Source organism: Alosa pseudoharengus, unplaced genomic scaffold (genome assembly GCF_046254945.1).
Source record: "Alosa pseudoharengus isolate Yale_2024_CS ecotype anadromous, Long Island Sound unplaced genomic scaffold, YU_APseudo_1.1 YU_APseudo_1.1_scf_6, whole genome shotgun sequence".
Classification (NCBI taxonomy): Eukaryota; Metazoa; Chordata; class Actinopteri; order Clupeiformes; family Clupeidae; genus Alosa; species Alosa pseudoharengus.
The window spans coordinates 2,355,012-2,365,011 of NW_027468848.1; the positions used below are offsets into that span (position 1 = coordinate 2,355,012).

Sequence of the window (10,000 nt, forward strand, 5' to 3'; positions counted from 1 at the left end):
GAGAGATTAACACCACGTCCTCATGAGAGATTAACACCATGTCCTCATGAGAGATTAACACCACGTCCTCATGAGAGATTAACACCACATCCTCATGAGAGATTAACACCACATCTTCACAAGTCCTCATGAGAGATTAACACCACGTCCTCATGAGAGATTAACACCACGTCCTCATGAGAGATTAACACCACATCCTCATGAGAGATTAACACCACATCTTCACAAGTCCTCATGAGAGATTAACACCACGTCCTCATGAGAGATTAACACCACATCTTCACAAGTCCTCATGAGAGATTAACACCACGTCCTCACGCATCCTCATGAGAGATTAACACCATGTTCTAACTGCATCCTCATGAGAGATTAACACCATGTTCTAACTGCATGAGAGATTAACACCATGTTCTAACTGCATCCTCATGAGAGATTAACACCATGTTCTAACTGCATCCTCATGAGAGATTAACACCATGTTCTAACTGCATCCTCATGAGAGATTAACACCATGTTCTAACTGCATGAGAGATTAACACCATGTTCTAACTGCATCCTCATGAGAGATTAACACCATGTTCTAACTGCATCCTCATGAGAGATTAACACCATGTTCTAAATGCATCCTCATGAGAGATTAACACCACGTCCTAATAGGTGCAATGTGGTGCAGCGTTTTTGAGTAGAACTTTTGTTGGACAGGCGGCCTGTAGCTATTTTGAACAAGAGAAATTACGCAATAGACCAGTATGAGTAACAGATTGAGTGTGGACAGAGAACACTATGATGCAATAGACCAGTATGAGTAACAGATAGAGTGTGGACAGAGAACACTAATGATGCAATAGACCAGCATGAGTAACAGATAGAGTGTGGACAGAGAACACTAATGATGCAATAGACCAGCATGAGTAACAGATAGAGTGTGGACAGAGAGCACTCAATGCAAAGCCACAGTCAGATGCTCGAATGCAGTTAGGACAAGCTGTATTAGGCCGTCTAACAGTCCCAACCAAGACACTGCAAAATGACACAACAGTACAGAATCTGACTACAAGAAAACTGAACTTGTTCATGTACTGCATACTCCTACAGTATATATATATAAGGAGAGGAGGGCTTTCTGTCTGCTCAGGGCTCCTATATATATATAAGGAGAGGAGGGCTTTCCTTTGCTTTCTGCTCAGGGTTGAATGACGGGGTAGAGCTGAAATGCGTAAGCAAATTAGTTTGTGGTCTACAAAACATTCTTCAATGGTGACCACGTCAGAGGCAAACAAGCTTTTAAACAGAACCAGATGATAGAGAGACAAAAGATGAGAGGAAAAAAAGAGCTGAGAGAGAGAGAGAGAATAAAAGAGAGGGCATTCAGAGGGCGTGCATCCGAAAGAGATTATTGTTTTTTTGTGTTTATAGGTTTTGTATTCATTTTGACAATGGTCTCAACAACATTGCGCTCATTGTATAAGTGAGTTTTGGTTTGAGACGCCGGGGGTTTGACGTGTCTGAGTGTGGGGTCAGTACTGCAGTTCACTAAGACACAAACTGTACTGGTCAGTACTGCACAGTTCACTAAGACACAAACTGTACTGGTCAGTACTGCAGTTCATTAAGACACAAACTGTACTGGGGTCAGTACTGCAGTTCACTAGGACACAAACTGTACTGGTCAGTACTTCAGTTCACTAAGACACAAACTGTACTGGTCAGTACTTCAGTTCACTAAGACACAAACTGTACTGGTCAGCACTGCAGTTCATTAAGACACAAACTCTACTGGGGTCAGTACTGCGGTTCACTAAGACACAAACTGTTCTGGGGTCAGTACTGCAGTTAACTAAGACACAAACTGTACTGGTCAGTACTGCAGTTCACTAAGATCCAAACTGTACTGGTCAGTACTGAGATCAAATAAGACTATGATTGGAGCCAGTCTGTACATGCCCACAGGATAAGAAGCTCACACTTTTGACCACTGATTCCCAAAGGACCTGGACCAAACATGACGTCCGATCACTTCAAAGACTGCAATATATTCAGAACTCAGCAGCCAGACTACTCACTCGCACCCAGCCATCTGCCCACATCACCCCTATTCTTTCTCAGCTTTACTGGTCACCGGTCAAAAATCTACTTCTCACTTTCAAAGCCCTCCATGACCTTGCTTCTCCTTACCTCTGTGAACTTCTGATCTCTTAGGGCTGTATTTTGGGCACCAGCGCATGGCGTAAAACTCGTTTTTCACCCACGGAAAGTTTAATTTGGTATTTTGCCCGTTTATTTTTTAAACATTGCGCCCAGGGGTGTGGCAATTAACAACCTAGGGAGGGGCCTGGCGCGTGCTATCGTACACCACCTAAACCTGGTCAGAAGTCAATGGCAAGTTGTTCATATGCTATTTTAAGAGCGCATGTCCTTCTATCATTCATGAACGCACACCAGCGCACCTCCATGCAAAGCATTACAATTTGCACGATTACAATGGGAAACATAATTAGAATAAAGATATTACGAAATACTGTACATCTCATGATGAGTAGTTATTCACCATCATTTGCAAATTGGTAATGACGGTTAAAAGTGATTAGGGGAGAGGCGAGAGACATGTATGGAGCACAGCTGAAGACGCACTGTCACGAGATATAAGCAACTCCTCTGCAGGATAAATGTTGTTTTATTCAGTCATTTGAACAATATTAGGGTAAGTGTTGCTTTTTCCAGCCTATGTTTTCGATGGTAACCCATTGTCAGTCAATAGTGAAAGTAACTGCATATAACTGTCTTAGTTGACTGACACCTTGGTGAAGTTAGTTTCACTTTGCCAATGAGTTCAAATAATAGACGAGTGCAAATGCGTGAAGGCTATGCTAGGTTTTAGTAAAGCATGGTTTAAGAATGACTATTTCATACGGTCTCGCAAGCAGCCTCCTTCAAATGCGCCGTTGAATGCCAAAATACCGATGCATTTATTTGACATATCGCGCGTTGCGCCGTTAAAGGGAATGACAGATGTCATTCTCATTGGTTTAAATGATGTTACGCCCCAAACACACCCATATGACTGATTAAAAAACCTAGGAACACCTTGTTACGCCATGCGCTCCACTTTTGATAACGAAACCCCTCCCAATGTAAACTGGACATCCTACTAAATTTTAATAGACTTTTGACGAGTGACGATGCACTTTAGAATGTCATGATAGGGCCCTTACACTCCTTCCCGCTCCCTCAGATCCTCTAACCAGAATCTCCTCTCTGTCCCCTCGCACCAGCCTCTCCACCAGTAGCAGCTCTTTCAGCACCATGGCCCCTAAGCTCTGGAACTCCACCCTAGTAGCAGCTCTTTCAGCACCATGGCCCCTAAGCTCTGGAACTCCACCCTAGTAGCAGCTCTTTCAGCACCATGGCCCCTAAGCTCTGGAACTCCACCCTAGTAGCAGCTCTTTCAGCACCATGGCCCCTGAGCTCTGTGGGAAGATGAGAGAGGGAGAGGGAGAGAGACAGACAGAGAGAGAGAGAGAATGAGAGAGGGAGACAGAGAGGAGAGAGAGAATGAGAATGAGAGGGAGAAAGAGAGGGAGAGAGAGGGAGACAGAAAGGAGAGAGAGAGAGAATGAGAGGGAGAGGAGAGAGAGAATGAGAGAGGTAGGGAGAGGGCGAAGAGAGAGGGAGAATGAGAGAGGGGGAGGGAGAGAGAGAAAGAGGAAGAGAGAGAGAAAGAGGAAGAGAGAGAGAGAAATACATAGAGACAGGTTATTTGGAGCGGGGTTGTCCTGAAGCATTTTAATAATGCATGTTAAATAGAGGATCTGGAGCACTGTACACTGACTACATTTAATTCAGCTTGACCACACACACACACACAGCACAGACTCCACCTGCTCTAACAACTTACACACACAAGACATCAGAAGACATCTCTACCAGAGAGGATCTGATTCAACAGGGACACAAGACATCAGACGACATCTACACACTGGCAAACAGATGGAGGAGGGAGGAGAGAGAGAGAGAGAGAGAGCATGAGAAGTGTGAATGGGCGCAGTCTAAGATGTTACGGGTTGCAACACTGTGGGATAAATGAGTTAGTGTGTGTGTATGTGTTTGTGTGCGTGTGTGTGTGTGAGAGAGAGAGAGAGAGAGAGAGAGAGAGAGTTAAGTGTGCCACATACTCGACGCACCCGACCAGTAGCGTGACAATGTGATGTCACAGAAGCGCCGTAACCATTTATACTCGCGAGTGGTGGTCGCGACACTAGTTGCAATATTCTCCTGAACAGAGGTGTTGCTGTTGTGAAAAGACTAACGTTAACTACGTTACACAGCAGAAGAAGCTGCAGCAGAGCCCGTCTACGGAGAGCCTTGTTAGACATTCTCTGGCTGCAGTAAGAAACACTAGTAGCTAGCCTCTGGGATGGTACTTCAGACTTTGGTTGCTACTATTCACAACTACCATCATCATTATCATCTAGTTTCCAAGGTGTGTGCACAGGTAGATAGATAGATAGATATATAGATAGATACTTTAGTCATCCCGAGGGAAATTTTATTAATTTAAACAGTTTAGTTAGCTTGCTAGCTAGCTAGCAGCTGGCTGAGTTTGTGTAAAAAGTGGAAAGAGATTTTGTTCAGGCCTTAATAGATATCCTTTGTTTGAAAATAAATCGTTTCTATTCTTTTCTCTTAATTCCATGTGTTGCAACTCTCACTGGTAACTTATCTGTCTGAAAAAAAATGAGTGGTGCGCTACCGTGTGCTACACGGTCAAAACCCTGGCGCGCCAGAGAGATCTACGTCATTTTGACGTCACATTGTCGCGCTACCGGTCGGGTGCGTCAGGTATGTAGAAGCCTTTAGTGTGTGTGGACATTTCTCCTCCACTGAGGGTGTCTCGAGACAATTGTCTGTCTCCTCAGAGGTCCAAGTTCCCTGTCTCCCTTTGAGGCTATAGGTCTTTATTATGGAACAGCAAATGTTACTTTATTAACGAGTGTCTCTGGACGTCTAGCAGTCTCTCTCTTCCTGCTCTCTCTCTCGCTCTCCCTGTCATTCCCCTCAGGCTCAGGGTGACACACAGAGTGGTATTATGGTGCATTCAGAGCACCTCGGAATGACAAGGACCGCCCCCATGGCTACTTTGTTTTTCCGACAGCAAGTGTTCATGTGCTTTGCCATCGGAATGTGTGACAAACACGGATGCCACAACAAAGGTTAAAACATACACTCACTAATCCTAAACAAACAACTGTATTTGCTTAAAATATAGTGTAAGATGCTCTTGAAAGAAAGATATGCAGCTTTCAAGTGACAAAAACGGCAAATTCCCAAGTTCACATTAAAACTATTGGACATGAAAGGCCACATGGACTACAAACGAACTACAACGTGATGACAAAAGTGATGACGAGCCCCTAACTGGGCAACTCTGTTAGCAAAATCTAGCCCCAGTTTCCGACCTCTGACTCACACATTAAGTGACGTGAATGACGCGGAATGATGATGTTTTCACTCGGAGAAAGGTTTTTACGAAGCCCATTAACGCTAGGTTAGCATGTAGCTAATTAGCATGAGACGTCTAGCTTAGTCTCTCACACCCTCGGGCCATCAGGGAGAAGCTAGCACTCTCTAACTGAGCATCTCCAGAACCCCCCCTCCCCCCTCCCCCCTCTCTCTTGAGAAGTCTCTCCCTCCCCCCCTCTCTCTCTTGAGAAGTCTCTCCCCCCCCCTCTCTCTTGAGAAGTCTCTCCCTCTTTAATTGAGCACCTCCAGCTGCCTGTCTGTCTCTTTCATGCCCTCAAGCCAGACTGGTCAGACTACAGAGGGTTAGCATGTAGCAGCTGCTAGCACAGCCATTCCCTCAAGACAGACTACAGAGGGTTAGCATGTAGCAGCTGCTAGCACAGCCATTCCCTCAAGACAGACTACGGAGGGTTAGCATGTAGCAGCTGTTAGCACAGCCATTCCCTCAAGACAGACTACAGAGGGTTAGCATGTAGCAGCTGTTAGCACAGCCATTCCCTCAAGACAGACTATAGAGGGTTAGCATGTAGCAGCGGCTAGCACAGCCATTCCCTCAAGTCAGACTGATAGCAAAACTTCCATCCAGACCAACTTATTGTCACTCCTCACTATGAACTGTTTGTCCACTAGCTCAGAAATAAGTTAAGCAGCCAGTGACTCCCATAACAACTGCATACAGTATAAGTATATATTCTTTTAATCCTGTGAGGTAAATAGTCTCTGCATTTATCCCAATCCGTGAATTAGTGAAACACACACAGCACACAGTGTACTATGGAAAGCCAATTGAGCATTTATTCTGATATCTTGATATCAGGCATAATTGTCATGTACATGTAAGCCATTTTTGTCAACTAGTTAACTAGTGAGCCATGTTTGTGTTAACTAGTGAGGGCCAAATTATGCACACTAGTTAACTAGTGGGAGCCAAAAGGCTCACTAGTTAACTAGTGAACACATTTTAGCTTCACTAGTTAACTAGTGAGAGCCAGAAATGTCTACTAGTTAACTAGTAAAGGCCAAAATGCATACCATTCAGCTAGTTGAAGGCTTTTGGGTCTCACTAGTTAACTAGTGACAGCCAAAAATTTGCACATGTTTACTAGTGAAGGCAAAACACCTCACTAGTTAACTAGTTGCAGTAGGTCAATGTCACTAGTTAACTAGTGAACCATAAATGGCTTACTAGCTAGCTAGGTGATGGCAGCAGGCTCACTAGTTAACTAGTTGATGCATCATTTGTCCAAACTAGTTAACTAGTGAGGTCATAAATGTATACTAGTAAACTAGTTCAAGACAAAATTCACACTAGTCAACTAGTGGGGCAGAATTCAAATTAGGAGGCGGAGAATTCTGGAAATTGAGGCTTTCTATTGGCTCCCTATGTCCAAATAGAACATGACAACCAATCACAGTGCTGAATTTCACAAAATCCCACCCACAACATTTGCATGTGGCACACAAGTTAACATGCTGGCCAAAGGAACTCTAGCTAGTAAACTAGTGGCTTCAGTGTGACACTTACATGTAAACTAATGAAGGCAGAACTGCTCACTAGTTAACTAGTGAAGACACAAATGCCCACTAGTTAACTAGTGAGGTCTAAAAAGTGTCACTAGTTTACTAGTGTGCACCAAAACACCCACTAGTGAACTAGTCATGGCAATTTCCATTCGACTAGTTAACTAGTAAGGTGCAAAAAGTGTCACTAGTTTACTAGTGTGCCCCAAAATGCCCACTAGTTAACTAGTGAAGGCCATTGCAGCCCTACTAGTTAACTAGTGAGATGCCAAAACGCTCACATGTTAACATGTAAAGGCCAAAATGCCCACTAGTTTACTAGTGAGGGTGTTGTGGGCCTTACTAGTTAACTAGTGGCATGCATATTTTGTTCACTAGTTAACTAGTTACACCTAAAAACACAAACAAGCTGACCGTTTTTGTCCACTAGTTAACTAGTGGAACAATTTAAGTCTCACTAGTTTGCATGTGTGGCAGTAAAGCAGCTCACTAGCACAAGACACACACTAGTGGCTGTTTTTGGAGCTATCTAGTTTACTAGTAATGCAAAAGGTACTCTTACTAGTTAACTAGTGACACATTGGCCTTCACTAGTTAACTAGTTGACATGTTTGGCCTTACTAGTTTACTAGTAATGGAACAGATCATGCTTACTAGTTAACTAGTGAGCATATCTGTATTATTAATGCCTTTCACTAGCTTATAGAGGGCATTTTGAGCCTTACATGTTAACTACTGAGGACAAAACACTGTCCATAATGAACTAGCAGAAGAAAAATGCCCCTCACACTAGTAAACTAGTGGAATTTGAATAAATACACAAACGGCTGGCATTTTGTGCAACTTGTTAACTAGTGGGACGTAACATTTACTAGTGCGCAATGTCGCACTTGCATGCAAATGAAGAAGGCGGAACAAGGATTTTGATTGGTCCATTTAGGACTCAGAAACCTAGAAAACATGGCTGACTTCGTCCAGGCTGTTCTAAGAGCAAACTTTTATAAACTAAGATCGTTTGAGCATAAAAATATGTTTTGATAACACGTCTAGTGACAAAGTTGTGGTGTATTGCTGTAATCTTCGTTCAGTTAATGTCTACAATCTTTAGTTTTTCAGTTATTAGTCTGAAAATCGCGATAAAACTGGAGGCATTTGTATATGGTTGCCTAGCAACAAAACGTTTCAGTAACATGAACATTGATGATAGCATTGCTAATGTGGCAAGACTAGCTCAAGTGGTTAAGCAGCAGGACTTGATGTGGGAGACCAGGGTTCAATTCCTTGCAAGTGCATGGAGTTTTTTTCTTGATCTTTGAGCTTTTAATTACTTTTGAAACTATGTGCAGTTAATGTGTACAATCTTTTGTTTTTCAGTTATTAATCAGAAAAGCGTGACTGAATGGATACATTTATGTCTGTGGTTGCCTAGCAACAATAAACAAAGAATAGGCCTAATATTAAAATCGATCCCTTGAATCTTTGGTGTAGATCACTAAGAGCTCACTTGTTAAAGCATGGGGTTTCCCTGTTATTATTAAAAAACATTTTGACAGAATATGAGATACTGCATACTGCAGGCTCTGCTTTACTATCTATACTGAAGTACCGTTGCAGAGCAGTGTGTCACTTTAGCCACTAGGGGCACCCATCAGGACCTGATCGCGAGGCTATGAACAGTAAATTTACATTTAGACTGGGTGGGATTCTTACATAATATCCAATAGAAGTCTTCTACCCACCCTCTCATTAGAATTTGCATAATAGCCGTTTCAGGCACTAGTTAACTAGTGAGCTGCTTCACTGCCACACATGCAAACTAGTGAGACTTCAATTGTTCCACTAGTTAACTAGTGGACAAAAACAGTCAGCTTGTTTCTCTTTTTAGGTGTAACTAGTTAACTAGTGAACAAAATATACATGCCACTAGTTAACTAGTAAGGCCCACAACACCCTCACTAGTAAACTAGTGGGTATTTTGGCCTTTACATGTTAACAAGTGACCATTTTGGCATCTCACTAGTTAACTAGTGGGGCTGAATGGCCTTCACTAGTTAACTAGTGGGCATTTTGGGGCACACTAGTAAACTAGTGACACTTTTTACACCTCACTAGTTAACTAGTCGAATGGAAATTGCCATCACTAGTTCACTAGTGGGTGTTTTGGTGCACACTAGTAAACTAGTGACACTTTTTAGACCTCACTAGTTAACTAGTGGGCATTTGTGTCTTCACTAGTTAACTAGTGAGCAGTTCTGCCTTCACTAGTTTACATGTAAGTGTCACACTGAAGCCACTAGTTTACTAGTTAAAGTTCCTTTGGCCAGCATGTTAACTTGTGTGCCACATGCAAATGTTGTGGGTGGGATTTTGTGAAATTCTGCGCTGTGATTGGTTGTCATCTTCTATTTGGACATAGGGAGCCAATAGAAAGCCTCAATTTCCAGAGTTCTCCGCCTCCTAATTTTAATTCTGCGCCACTAGCTGACTAGTGTGAATTTAGGCTTCAACTAATTTACTAGTATACATTTATGACCTCACTAGTTAACTAGTTTGGACAAAGGATGCATCAACTAGTTAACTAGTGAGCCTGCTGCCATCACCTAGCTAGCTAGTAAGCCATTTATGGTTCACTAGTTAACTAGTGACATTGACCTACTCCAACTAGTTAACTAGTGAGAAGTTTTGCCTTCACTAGTAAACATGTGCACATTTTTGGCTGTCACTAGTTAACTAGTGAGACCCAAAAGCCTTCAACTAGCTGACTGGTATGCATTTTGGCCTTTACTAGTTAACTAGTGGACATTTCTGGCTCTCACTAGTTAACTAGTGAAGCTAATATATGTTCACTAGTTAACTAGTGGGCATTTATGCTGTCACTAGTTAACTAGTGTGCACAAACATGGCTCACTAGTTAACTAGTTGACAAAAATGGCTTGCATGTTGGCCTGATATCAAGATA

At 42.7% G+C, this 10,000-nt stretch overlaps 1 protein-coding gene across 1 annotated transcript in view; it reads right to left on the reverse strand.

Moving 5' to 3' along the window:
- LOC143105665 (retinoic acid receptor RXR-alpha-B-like) overlaps positions 1 to 10,000 on the reverse strand; it is a 91,028-nt gene that overhangs the window by 20,483 nt on the left and 60,545 nt on the right. The gene's annotated exons all lie outside the window — the stretch shown is intronic.